Here is a 14,868-nt window from a genome sequence, read left to right as displayed (position 1 = left end):
CAAGATGAAGGAGGCATCCACCATGGTTACCCACGCACAGCCAGTATTGCCAGGGAGAGGGAAGCTCTTAGGCAACAGGAGACTTGGGAGCAGAGCCAAAGACAGGAAGCAGAGCCAGAGAGGGAGGAAAAAAGGGATCAGTAAAAGCTAAGGATGAGATAAGACATGAGGCAGTTAGTACCTGTTGACACTTCAGGATTACATTCTCATATAACAGAGTGGGAAGCCTGACTGAGTAATGTTCACCTCTTAAACCACGTAGAAACAAGTGTTACTTACTGATCTGTGTTCCAGTAGCACCTCTTTGTGGCAGACACGTGAGAAAAATGTAAAAACATCACAGCCCCTTCCAACTGTCCTATTCTCCCAAGCAGGAATTAAAATGACTAAACAACAGCCACTGAACTAAGCAGCTAAGAACTCACCCAGTGTGGGGACAGCTCTTGCAAACAAAACCTATTTATGAAGAATGATCAAGGCTACTTTGTGGTCTTCTTACCATACCTGAGGAGCAAAAGGAATCTTAGAAGCTAGTTCTGTTAGTCACTTTGGCATTTAAATAACAGTGGTGTATTGTTAGGATTTCACTGACAGGAGGCAAGAATATTTATGCATATGGAAAAACCAGTTTGTGATTATCTGACTCTCTTTATTTAAGAATGTATGATATGAAATTTTAACATGTAACATACTGATTTCATGCTATTCTTTTAAATTTTCTCATTGCACATGGATTGCAGGGACCAGATTTCAAATCACCTGGAGCTCTATGTTGAGCATTGTTCGACCTTACAATGTGATTGATGTGACATATCCAAATCAGATTAAAAAAAGGACGCCAATAATCCCCTAACAACAACAAAATCCCCCCCCCCAAAAAAAAAACCAAAACCAAAAACAACAACAACAAAAAAAAAAACAGATCAAACTTTGTTAGACATTTGAAGATGCAGTCCTTTTGTACAAGCCAGTCTGGTTTGCAAAAATCATCAGTATCATCAGATGTTTCATGCATCAAACTAAAACCACTTTTCAGGCTATCAGTCTTCCAAACTGGCATTTGAAATGCCATTCAAAACATGAATTTTAAGAACATTCACAAATACTCATTTGTATGGTTTTAAAAATGTATATTTTAAAAAGAAAAATGACTGCTTAAAAAATTGTATATATTCTGGTGTAATGAAAGAACATTGACTGTAATGAAATTGACTGGATATGTGCTGGACGTTAACAATAACTGCACAAATAACTTTTTGTAGCATTATCCATTATGTAAGCTGATTTTATTTTCAGTGCTAAGAACTTTTTAAAATGTTCACTTTCACTAATGTTAGAAAATCATAAGTTTTTCCTCTACTTATACCAGCTTCTACTAAAAACAAAAGCATTTTAATTCTAACTACTAACTAATATCTCATATTTCATTCTCTAAGAGTCTTCAGTTACTTTGTATTTCTAAATATAGCAGATAAGAGTACAGAGAAATATGCTGTAATGTAAGAGCTTTTATAAACAAGTTTCTAATTTTAGACTACTCCATTCTGAATAAAGTCTAATTAAACCACATATATTCTCAAATGCAGTTCACAAAAAGGATAATACTCATGTCTCCTCACTGTATTTGATTCCATCTTACAGTGAATGGCTTAATATCTACTTTTGAGTAAAAATGTTTTCTCTAAAGTGGAACACTAAACTTTCATTTAAAAAATAAAACTTCAGTAACATATTACCTTTGTGAAATAATTTTCAGATATTAAAATCAAGTCATAGGTACTATACACACACCAGGCTCAACAGCTGATCTATTTAAATTTTTTTTTTAAACTGCTTTGCGGATTGATTGTTCAAGAATTCATAATTAAGTCCAGAACTATTACATTTTAACACTAAGGATAACTAATTACTAAAAAAGCTTAGCGAGAACAGAGATACATTTTCCATTCTCCATGGTCTTTAAATCAAGATTGATTTTTTCCCCCCTCCACTAAATTTGTATGTAAAAGGAGAGTAAAGGCATCACTGAGTCAAATGCTAAGTCCTCTGCTAGACACAGTTAAAATGTTCATTAATCTCCCTTGTAGATTTAAACATTTATGAACCTAAGAGCTTTCTTCTCTAACAGAAAACTTTCTATTTAGCTAGATGTTAAAACTAATAAAAGTAATTTCCATCAAAAGTTTTAGAGCCTTATATTTATTAGTCTAAAAACTCTGTAAATTACTGTCACAAATTGTTTTGAGTATACAGTTTGACTTGGACAAAGTCTGAGCAATCAGAGGAATCCCACTAGTTGATATTATATTGGTTGATTCAACTCATTAGGAGTTAAAACAAAATATACTATTTTTTATGCCCAACTACTCAAGGTATGAAAATACCTTGACATGCCCAAAAAAGAATTTTTCAACACCACTTGTAAGTCTTATTATTATGGATCTCCGTTTTTAGATCTTTTCACAAATGAACTTTGAGAAAGTCTAAGTTAGTGAACAAGAAATATGTAAAATGTTTTTTTCCTGTTATTTAATAGTGCTGCATGATGCTTCTCTGAAATCATCAATTATTTAAGATTAAATCTGCTTTAAGCCAAAAGTGATTAAAGGTCATTTCAACCAAAAAGTTTAGTATCTCATATTTATATTAGTGTAAAAGCTATAGGAATCACCATTACATCTTTTTTCCTGCACATCAACTCAGACTTTTTACCACAGATTATGTAGATAATCTTCCTCAAAAGGCTTTGTAATGGTAAAGTGATTTTAAAATTCTTTTTCTTTCTATTAAGAAATTATTTTATTATAATTATCTTAAAAGACCCACGTGGTACTCTCAAATTATCATTTCTCATTATTTCAAAGCTTGTAGGTTCTTGACAAACTCAAGAATGTAGCAAACTCCTGATTTTTCAAAACAGTGAAAATGAGAAAGTTATAATACATTCCACTAATTTTTAGTTTGGGATCATATATATATGAATTTATAGGGTTTGTTTCAGGGAGAAAATCTTCAAAAATATCTGTGATGTGTATTCCTTTGTCCTTGATATCATAATTTCAGAACACATCATTCTCAGTTCAAAATAAGATGCAGCTTTCCTTTCACTCCCAAGGAGCACAATTTATTTCAATTAGCTGTGGTTTTACAAGTTATTTTACTAAACATATTCTGTTCCTTACTTTCCTCAGGGGAATAATCAAAAAGGAAAACAGCTTGATATTTTTATAAACAAATCAGTGAATTTGACTGCCAAGTGGCTTTTATCTTTTTCTCCTTCAACTGTCTCCTTGAAACTACTTGCTTTTTTTAACTTTCATCTATGAGACCATCTCTAATGGTCTGCCTTAATTTCCTATAAGTGTACTATTGTCCTTTCAGTCACATTCACATCCAAATGTGGAAAAGCTCTTGAAAGCAGAGACCCTGTGGATAGCATCAACATAGTTAAAAAAATAAAAAATACATATATATTTTAGCACTTTATAACTTAAAAAGCAATAAAAATTTGTAGCACTATTCAAATTTTGCACTCCATGAACAAATATCCTTTTTATCATCTGTTTAATTTTCCTTGGAAAGGTTTATAGCTCTTACCAGTTTATAGCTATTACTCTCAGACCAATAGCATGAAAGTCAAAATATAAGATTCTCTCTCTATAAATAAAGACAAGTAGTTGGAGCTGAGGTAAGAAAGCGCCGCCCTGTGATGGGAGCCCATCTGGATCCTCACATCTTCCAGCAGAGCAAATGCTCACAGCCTTCCCTGTTGGTGCTGTACTCCTGTACCACACAAAGCTTTCAGCAATGCCATGGAGAAAAGCTATAGCGTTAACCATGGTCTTTCCCAAGAAAGAAATAAACAGAAAAGAAAATAACTGGTCAGGTGGAAAGCGACCCAAAGATGCAATGAACACACACAAAAAAGAAGGAACAAAATTACACTGTGAAGGGAGAAAAAGCCCAAGCATGCAGAGAATGGCAAAAGGTGTGCAAATGCAGGTAACAGTAACCCAAAAGAAAATGGGGACAGATTAATTGGTCTAGGCTCATTATAGAGTAGTCTGAATCAAAATTAGGCACGACAAATAATGCAGGAGGATCACACAGTGCTTTTCTCTGTCAATGCAAGACAAAATTAAAGAAAGCAAAGCATCCATGGGCAATCAAACCCACCTGGAAACAAGCTTCTTTAGAGACCACTCAAATGTCAAAGGGTATTTAGCCCCAATGCACACTGCTAAAAAAATACCTATTAAAAACAAAAGGATGAAGATCAGTGCTGACAATGTTTAGCATCACAGATGAGGAGCACAGCTGCTCAGGATAAGTGCTCCGTGTTTCAATGCCTAGGACTTTAAAACCAGATCTGTCTACCATGCTTTAAATTTTCTAACTCTATCTTCAATTAGTGTACATTGCTGTTTGATTCACAATTAGAGGATGAGCCAGCAGTTTTTGGCCAAGTGACATAAAATTCTGGAAATCTATGGGCATCTGAAAAGGTTGACAGAACTGAATACCTAAAATGGGAGTGAGGCACAGATACAATACAAAAAAGCTTCAGAATCCATTGCGCAGACAGACATAACATTTCAATTCCAAAACTGAAAAACAGAACCAGGACAACAGCTTGAAATGTAAACAATTACGGAATCACCCACAACAAAGTTCACCACGTTCATGTGTTTGTTAAGGGAACCTGTATTTAGATCCTGCAGCTATACTGAGTGTATAGACAGAAAGAAAAGCCAAGAGGCCCGTAGCAGCACACTGGTGCTGCAGCTCTCTAGGAGGACCCTGCTGGAAGGAACGTCGGGATCCCCCCAGACCCCAGACACCCTGCAGTCAGTGGGATGTCGCAGCCTGGGACACGTGGCGCCTCTTCCAAACAGCACCAAAGCCAGCGGCATTGCACCGCTTCCATCCTGCACAGCCTCATTTCCCCTGCTGCTCTAGCCTGCCCCATCACATCCCAGTTAGACATGGGCTCATCATTCCAGTCAGAGCAGAGATTCCCTTTAGCTGGTGTTGTGGGGTGGTATTAGCTCTGAATGTTCTGGTACAATACAGCAGGGGAAGGCACACAGGGAACCGCACCACGGGAGCAGCAGAGACATCTCTGGCATTTGCTCTGTGTTGTGAGTTACATAACGCTGTGATACTCCGGAGTAGATGCCGCTTGATGACACAACTGATCTGCTGGCAATAGCTGCATGTTCCAGAACAAGGAGCACACTGAAAAATCAGTGTTGTGCAGGTATACCTTTGTATCAGTCAAGAAGACATGGCAACCCCGAAAACTGGTTAAATACTGCAGCTCTATGTCATAAAAAGTTGTGGATAAATAACAAGATTAAGGATTCAGTCCTTAATTAAGAGGCAGGAATAACACATAACCAAGATGAAGAACATGTTTCCTTACTTTTCCTTGACAGCAACATCAGCCCAGACTACTTCATGCTTTGTTTGAATGGACAAAAACATAATTAAAGTTTTAATTAGAATTGATCGCAGTCCATAAACCTGAAATAGATTGTGCTGCATGAACATTGTACTAGAAGATCTTTCAAGCAAACTGATGTTCTTAAATGAACTCTCTTCTTTAAAAAGGAAAGGCATTCTGTCAAGTAATAGGGTAGTAGTGAAAACTAATGACTGTGAAAATGTGTGACAGAAACAACTACAAGGAAGTACGCATTCTGAAAGGGACAGCGATTATGTATTCTACAGAGACTGAGCTTCCACATACTCTAATTTTGCTGTGAGATTAATCTGTTGCATATCATATTCTGGTTATAAAACATGTCCATCTTTTTATTCTTCATAAAGAGATAAGTGATACCTCTGAATCTGAACTTTCCAATATGTGAAGGAAGAGAATGTCTATCCAAAGGCACACCAGTAACAAAACATTGCTAAAAATATCTTTCCAGGAGAAGTATCTGTATTGCTTAAACCCATCTGTTACATTAACATCTTCTGTACAAGACCACGGAATTTATTCATGTGTTTGGCCTTTTGATAATTGGCTATGGGTTTAATGCCCAAGCAATCACCCTTCAATTTTAATGAAAAGGGCAGGTGTTTTCATCTGCACGTTTGCTTGTCAGCCGAAAAGCCTGGCGGTGCAGGTAAACCCCCTCCCCGCCCTGCTGCACCGCTCCGGGTCGTGCGGGATTCGGGAGCGCGGTACCTGTGCGGCAGCGGGAGCTCCGCCCGCTCCGCCTCCAGCTGCCCTTCGCCCGAGGAAGGCGGAAAGCCCCGTCCCACCTCCCAAAAGCCTCTGAACAGGCTCCTCCAGGGCCGGGAAAGCGGAGGGTCTGCAGTTGCGTAACACCGACCCCCCTCCCCCCTTCCCCTTCGCCTTTCCCTCCCAATCCCCGACGGTTTCTCCGCACGCCGGAGGCCGGAGCAGCCAGCCCGGGATGGGGCAAGCCAGGGAGGTGCCAGGGGAACACCTAGCAGAGGAAAGGGGAAAGCTCTGGCACTGGGGACGGGATGCGAAGTTGGGGCGAAGGGAACCTTGCAAGGGGCTTCATGCAGGAAGGGGACCGCCTGGCCCGGGTGGGAGGAGGGAGGCGTTCTCTTGCGGGGGCAGTGGGGAGAGCGGCGGACTCCGGGGGGTGGGGACACCTCTGGGCGGGCGGGAAAAAGCCTCGCACCGAGGGAGCCGGCGGCACGGGCAGCGCTGCAGAGGGCAACGAGTGGCGGGGACCGAGGAGCTCGCGGTGCCCGGGGACCGAGCTGTGCGGGAGGGTAGCAGAGCTGAGGTCCTTTCTGGCAGCGCCCCGCACGGCGCTGAGCCCCCGTGTCCCGGCGCGACACCACGGGCGCCGGGGAAGCGTCCCCGCCGCAGCGCTGAGCACCGCGCTCCCCCCGCACCCCGCGGCTAGGACCCGCTCCTTCCCGGCGGGGGATGGAGGAGGAGGGCGAAGAAGCCCTCGGGGTACCGGCAGGCGTTCCTCCACTCGCCCCACACAAGCAGCACGTCTCTCCCGGTGGGAGCAGCTTATTTCCAAGCGATGCTGCCGCGCAAAGTTGCACCGGTCGGGGAGCCCCCACCCGCGCTCGCTCCCTCCCTCCGCAGCCGCGCACATCCCGGCCCCCGCAGAGCCCCCGCACTCCGCTCCGCTCGGGTCAGCGCGGAAATCGCCTCCCTCGCTTTCCGCCCCGGCTGCTCACGATCTGCCTCAACCTGCTCCACCTTTTGTTTTGATCTTTGGAAATGAAATTCTCTCCTGCCGTCTCCTTTCCCTCCTCCTTCTCACGCCTTCGTGTGGGAGATGCCCAGGATCGCACACCAGCTTTTGTTATCTCCTCCCACCTCCATCTTCACTCCGATTGATGCCCTAGTAAATAGCAGGAGCGGCACCTCCACACCGCACCTACCCCGCTACCACCTGCAGACACCTCGCCTATTAAATAAATTAAATGATAAAATAAAAACATCCCTTACACGCAGTATGAAAAGCTATACAGCGATCGCATGGATCGGGAGCACTTTTGCCTCCCTCGTGGTGTGATGACCTTGTGAGGGCTGCTCTGGCGCTTGGTTTCGCACGGTCTTTTCTCCCTTCTTTTTTTTTTTTTTTTTTCTCCTTTCCCTACTGGAAAAAAATCACGCCCTTTTCGCTATCCCTTTTCAAACGAACACGAGCGCCAGACTCCCTCTTCCACCAAAGCGCTTCCAAGCGCAAATTGTTACGCGACAGCTCAGCTCTTCCTTTGGATGCTGTCGGTGCTCATATCCGGATCGGTGGGGGATTCGGTCCCATCTCTCCCCAGTTAACGGCAAATCGCCGCGGGTACGATTTCCCTCCATCTCGCCAGCGGAACAACTCCCGCACACCGACCGCGCACACCAACTTTCCCGGTGAGGATGATCTCCGACCGCCGAGCAGCGCCGAGGCCGCGCAGCCCCCACTCAGCCCCGCCGCGCCTCCATCCCGCCGCCTTCCCGGGAGGAAAAGCCCCGCGCGGGGCAGCCCGGCAGCCGGTTCTCGCCCGTACCGCGCGGGTGCGGAGCCCGGATCCCCCCCCTTTCCCCCTGCGGGCCCTCCCCGCACTTACTGCGGGCGGGGGGGTCTGTCCGCGGTGCGGAGGAGGGCGCAGGGCCCGGGGTCCCGCGCGCTGCTGGGGCCGGAGGGACACGCGGCGCCGCCTCGGTGCGCGCCCGCCGCCGCTCGCGCCGCAGCTCCTGTGCGCGCCCCCGCTCCGCCCCGCGCGCCGCCCGCCGCCGCCCCGCACTGCAGGACCGCCGCCCCGCGCGCCGCCCGGCGCTCCGAGCATGCGCGCGGGGCCGGGCGGCGCGGGCGGGAGCGGGGGAAGCCCCGGGGCGGGCGGGGCCGGGGGGCGCGGGCAGGGGGCACGGCCCGGCACGGCGACCGGCTCGGCCCCGTGGCCTCGGAGTCACTCACGGCCGAGCGCAGGCTCCCTGTGCCCGACGTCGTCCGTGCCTTGCCCGGCGGGCTGCGCTTCGCTGGGCGGCTCTTTCGCTCCACGCGTGGAACCGCGCTGCGCCCGGCGTGCGGGGACAGCGCCGTGTGCGCGGGTGGCGCGGGGTGATCGCAGAATCACAGCATCAATTAGATCACCGGGTCCGACCTGTGACCAAACATCACCTTGTCAACCAGACCGTGGCACCGAGTGGCACGTCCAGTCTTTTAACACCTCCAGGGATGGTGACTCCACCACCTCTCTGGGCAGTCCATTCTGCTATCTAATCACCCTTTCTGTGAAGATTTTCTTTGTAATGTCCAACTTAAACATCCCCTGGCACAGCCCAACGCTGTGTCCTCGTACAGGCAGTTGCCTGCGAGAAGAGGCCGATCTCCGTCTGGTTCCCATGGTGGGTAAGGGGAGGGCAGCGCTGTCGGTGCCCCGAGCCGCCTGTAGTTGTCACACGTGTGTGTAGGCGTCATCTTCCGTTGCAAGCCACGCTTACACCTTGGCTCTTGTCCACAAGCTTCTTAAACTATCATGGAAGTTGGTGTTACATAGCTTAGCTTTAAAACATCATCCATCCCCTGAAATGTGAAATTCAGCTGGTCAGGCTCTTCAATATAAAGCCCGACTGAGGCTGCCTTGCCCTCGCTTTTGTCGCTGTCACCGTAGCAGTAGCTTTGGTGGTAGGAGTAAACTATCAGGGCACCTTCACAAGACGCTGCACAGCGTGTAGCTAACTGTAGGTCCTTTCTAAGGCAGAGACATACATCAGTGTTTACTTTCATGCATGACAAGCTCTGTCACTGACTGTTTACATAAATTAAGCATATTTAGCATGTCCTAACCACAACACTGCAGAAAGCAGATGGATACGGCAAGGAGGTGAAAGGGAGGCAAAATAATGACATTTATAAAAAAGAGTGAATTACGCCTTGCCTGTTTTTAACTATCTCCTATTATTTCAGAAAGACAAAAGCATGAAGATTGTGTAGTAAGTGATAGATGGAAATAATTTTTCATTTACCTTTGAAATGCCCGAAAAATTAAATTATAACACAAGCTGATGTGTACAAATGTCCCAGAAATGACAGTATTTTCAGTATGCTAATGTAGACAATTGAATTCTTAGGTTGTCTTTTTGTGATTGGCGAAAGTCACCAATTTTGCTCCCAGAATTTTTTTTTTGTGTAGGCCAGCAATTTTATGATTTTATGCCTTTTTTTTTTAAATTTCCCAGTGCACCCCTCTCTTCAGTTCATGTTTTGATTTTCTAGATGTGTAAAAATACCGCCTGAAAATGCTAAAAATTTAGTTCTATTCCAGGCTTAGCAGAAAGAAACAGGATTTGATACACTTCACTGGGTATCTCAGAAATTCATGTTTTATTTGTTCAGATTAATTCAAATTATTTTCTGTCATCTTCATATTGTGCTACCTCATTGCTTTCTTGGCCTGGCAGATCATTAATAATCATCTCTAGCATAATGAAATTTAGAATGCTGTAACATCTGCTTTTAAGTTTTAACCACATTGTTACCTCATATTTTTTGTCTCTTGCTCAGTTCTTTATAAGTTTGTCTTTTACCACCACTGTGCAACATTCACTCTGTGTGACCTATTTTGATTTTGTCCATATTGCAGTTACTGCATGACTTCATCTCGTCTTTGTAACTTTTCTAGTGGCAGCAGCGTAGCTATGGAAGTGCAGAGCTCTGGGGTGGCTCTAAACTCAGGTATGTACTTGGTGTCTTAGCTGAGTTTTGTGTGTTCTCCCACAACTTCCAAGGTAGCACTATTTCAGGCACCTGCAAGAAATCTGCCTTAGGCTTGATTGTCTACTGTGTGACTAGGACTTAGAGAGGATGCCCATTTCCCCATCATTAGGGGTCATCCTTTGCAAAAACTTGAACATTTGCTTACCCTCAAAAAGCAGAAATAATAGATTGAATTAAAAAAAAAAAAAAGTGGATAAAAGACATTTAAATAGGACTTTTTAAACATCATAGTATTTTTTTAAATCAAATTAAATGGCAGAATTCCTATTAGCTACAAAAAGGTGTAGATTAAGAAGCATGTACTATGTAGAGTGTTTTCATATAAGACTTTCCTGTCTACATTTAGGTAATTCCATATAAAATCATTTTACTTAGACTACATTTTCAAATGCATTTGAAAACAAGATCATCCTAAAAAAGAGGTACTCTACAGTATTATTCTAGAAAACTGCCTTATTTTTACATGTACTGCATCACAGAAACCACGCAATTCAAAATCCCATTTGAAAAATGTATATACATAGAAAACCTCTCCACTTGCATTATTAGTGCTTAGTCAAAAGCTCCGATGAAAAAGCTTCATTTTGGTGCAGATCAACAATTTAATAAGATAGCAATTTAATAGAATGGTTACCTCTATTCTGTTTGTGGCATTATCACTAGAAAGGTAATAATGACATTACCAGTGTGTGCTATTATGACATGTCTAACATGGTCCTGTCCTACACTGCATCCAATTCCTGAAGGCTTTTGTAAGTTGGTTGTAAAAGTTTACCAATTCAGATTGTTGGCATTTTCAGACACTTAGCATTCATTTTTTTATTTGTGCAAATACTGTTGTATTGTAGACTGTGGAGAATTGCATTCACTACGCTTGCTTCTCAAGATAGATAATGGTAGAATGTTCTAATTTCTTGCTCTACAGTTCTTTGGGTCTTGCAAATGCAACTTATTGTTGCCAACTAATTGTTGCAACTTCAGATGATTTTTTTAACCTAAATAACATGATGCTCATAATGGGGCTACAGCAATTTAAAAGAAGTCAGGGTCTGACCCAAAGTTTTCTATTGAAAGTGTATATTTTTTATTTTACCCTCAGTATGAATAGTGTAAATATAAGAATTCTTAGCTTAAGAATGAATAGCATAACAACGTGGGTACCTGCTCTTTTACAGTCTTCCATGCCTTACATGGGTCTTCTTTTGGCTTTCAATCTCCTGAATGTGCTGCTTGTACCTTTGAAAGAAGACAAGTGAGGCCCTAAGACTCTGATCTTGCCAAGGGAGATAGATAGGCACCTCCAGAAGGAAATTCAAAATCTAATGAAGTCGAGGATCCTCCTCCCCTTTTTCCTCTCCCTCCTTTGCACTCCAGAGTAGACAATTCAATATTAAAAGACACAGTAGTCTCTGAGAGGACTCACTATCTCAGCAGGTGGCTTACTGGTAATGCGATTTTTTTTTTTTTTTAATTTAGCATGATCTCCTGTTTTGCAGACATCAATTTAATTGCAGAATACCATTTTGAGGTTTGCATTTTCCCCTCTCTCTTTAATGCTCAATACTTGCTAAGAATATATTTGCATATATATTTTACGAGAATCAACAGCACAAAAAATATAATTAGAAGGAGTTTGAGTCTATATCTACATCTCTAGCTATATGCTTTATGTTCTGCCAGGCCTTTTGAAGGAATGATTTTCTTTCTTCTTTCTGTGTTCCCTTGGTGCAGTTTTGCACAGTGAGATGTACTTGTCTGTTAGATGGGGAGCTGAAAGCAGCAATGCGGCTGCAAGGATTGGCAGAAGGGAGCTGCTTCAAGGCTCTGTGATTAAAGGAAGCTGCTGAAACACACTGCAGTTGGAAAGGGGTGAGATTCTTGATGCTCAACAGCAAACAATGAGCATGGCTGATTTTTTCACTTTCAAAGTGACTGTAGATTGTCTTGCTTCTTAATATGCTATATATAATTACATGAAAATGACATTTATATATACATATTATCTTTCATTTTCATCTCTCATTTTAAAATATTTTTATAAGAATAATGCCCCTAAGAATAAAGATAAAACAAAATTAACTTATTTTACTAATAAATGCAATTTTTCTTCTTTGTGAAATGTAGTGATTTCTTGCGTGCAGATCACCTTTCTTTTTGTCAAACCAAATAAATTATAATTCAGCCTTTTTATTAATGAGACCATTTATTAGTCTTCAATTTCTTAGGCTCATGAAAAGCAAAGAAAATACCATTTATGTAACATCATCTCTGATGTTGTATAATACAGTCACAACTGGGGAGTGTGTGCAATGCCTAACTTTAGAGCCTACATTTGATACTAAATACTTGTCTATTTGCTTGCATTTTCTTTCATGTCAATGAAAATACAAAGAAACTGTAATAGGGTGATTCAGGCTGGGAACCTGGCTAGCAAGAGACAAGAAAAGAAATATTTAAGTTCTGGCACCTAAATGAAATGTCTGAAGCTAAATGGCATGAGCCCAGGTTTCACTCCAGTAGGCTGCTTCCCAGAGAAGCTGTTCCAGTTGTTCTTCTTAAGTGAGGCATTTGCTCAAGCAGAAATAAAAGGTTGACATTCTGGACCTGAGAAATATAAGCTTCAAGTAAATAATAGGTGTTTAGAAGGATAGGAATGACAAAATTTAGAAGCATTTCATTTCTACAAATGTCCTAAACATAGCTTTCCTCTGCCATTTAGCTCAAGGCAGAACTTTTACATACACAGAATAATTCCTGTGAAGTCACACTGGTCATGTGGCCTTGAGATGTTCCAACTTCATTTGGACTTTGTTTGTTTATTTGATCTGTGGGTGATTGTTCTTAGCTAAAATATTATAATGATGACATGGAAAAATTGGAACACAACTGTAGAAGTAATAGCAAATCATTAAATTAAAAATAGAGGAAAAGGACACAAATTGCAGCTAGGTAGCAGATTTGTTACTAATGGAATTCTTACTTTAACCAGCACACATCAAAGCAAACAAGAGTCTTCCTAACCTTTTCTGACACCAGATTATCTTACTCAGCTTTTTGTTTGTGCCATTACTTTTATTATTAATGTTTGTCATACAGATCTGTGTGATTCTGTGTGATAAGACACTTCAATGCTGTGATATGAGTGTATTTTCTACTAAAAAATGGTGGGAATGGTAGATGGAGAATAAGCAGACTGTTTAATTGCTTATGGACAAAGTTTACTCACAACTTGGTGGATACATAGATAGCTACCTTTGTGTAAATAAACTGCCCTGTGAGACATGATGACTTCGTATGATAGTCTTTATTTCAGAGGTAATACTTTTTAATATGATTTGGTTTGAGAGAACAGCAGTGAATCAGCACTCTTGGACCATAATCACAAGAGCAGGATGTACTGCTAAGAGCAGAGATGTGTCTCAGAAAGTGGACTACTGGACATAAAATCAGTTCAGAACCAACAGACAGAAAAGAACCATCAGAGAAAAGAGATGTTAAACAAAACGTTGAAAACTTATTTAATAATTCCATTTGCAATGAAATCTCTCAATTTCTAATGCTAGGTCATCTTTTCCTGCCTCTGTTAACCCCTAACATAAGAGCAGTCCTCTGCCCATACCTTTCTAATTGCCAGCATCTCTGTTTGTCAAAATCCTGCGACTGCTTCACTCCCCAGAATACGTCACACAGTATCTGGTCTTGTACCTGGTATCAGAGCTTAAGAAAAATCTTAGCTTAAGAAAATCTTATCAAAAGCAAAGCAGTTACACAATGTTTCTTTTACAGGAACTCCTCTCTTTGTAGCAGTTTCAAGTTTAGGAACATGCAGAGCTGGAGTACACTTTTGGATCAGGAACCTTAAGTGGTAGGGATAAACTACTTAGTAATGAGTTGTTGTTGTTAATAAGGGATTTATGTCTGTGATTTCTGTACCTTCCTGTTGCAATGAGTTTTACATTTAACTAAGTTTTAGATATGTGAAAAAGATATTTACCCATACCATTAATCTAGAACCCATTTTTCATATTCAGTGATGAAAAATGTCCTGCCACACTGAAAACCAATATCAGCAATATAACTGAGCAATATCAACATATTAATTTGAAGTAATGTTGAAAATGCTAATTTCTAAGTATTCATTAAAATACATAATATAATAAGATAATATATTAATACTGAACTAATTGTACTGATTCTGATTTTTTAAAAAAGGTAAGCTTCAAAACAAGTGTTCTGTAGCATATTCTGTCACCATGTATACTTGCTAGAGAATTCATGGGCCTTTCCCCAATCAGACCTCAAGGAGCTCCTGGGGACTGATTTATCTAATTTGATGAGGGAAGATGAAGAGGGGAAGACGAGGAGGGTTTGTGTTCTCAGAACCCACCTCCTAAAACACTATGCACTTGAAAATCATTTATCTGTGAGAGCCATTCTAGGTAGTTTAGCCAAACATCAGACTCTGTTTTGAAGTGTTTCTTCTTCCCTCCGTGAAAACCTTCCACTCCCTTTTGAAGCCCTGTGGGTAGCTCTTGTTAAATTTCCATTCAATGTGACTTTTGTCTCAAGTCCCTGTCTGACCATCCTGCATCATTGTTTGCTCCTTCATCCCTGGCCTGTCCCATGCTCTCTGATGCACCGACCA

The 14,868-nt window shown here is 42.0% G+C and overlaps 1 protein-coding gene across 2 annotated transcripts in view; it reads right to left on the bottom strand.

The window, feature by feature from the left end:
- The window catches only part of VSNL1 (visinin like 1), an 85,278-nt gene extending 77,105 nt beyond the window's left edge, over positions 1 to 8,173 (bottom strand). The window contains exon 1 of one of the 2 annotated variants that reach the window (XM_059842921.1): positions 8,074 to 8,173. The gene's annotated coding sequence lies outside the window, so the exon portion shown is untranslated. Of the gene's footprint in view, positions 1 to 4,176; positions 4,194 to 8,073 lie in introns of those variants that run through there. The other variant, XM_059842922.1, reaches the window with a different exon arrangement.
- Between the last annotated feature and the right edge of the window lie 6,695 nt (positions 8,174 to 14,868).

This window comes from Haemorhous mexicanus, chromosome 3 (assembly GCF_027477595.1).
Source record: "Haemorhous mexicanus isolate bHaeMex1 chromosome 3, bHaeMex1.pri, whole genome shotgun sequence".
In the NCBI taxonomy this organism is placed as follows: Eukaryota; Metazoa; Chordata; class Aves; order Passeriformes; family Fringillidae; genus Haemorhous; species Haemorhous mexicanus.
This window is presented reverse-complemented; position numbering and strand designations above follow the sequence as displayed.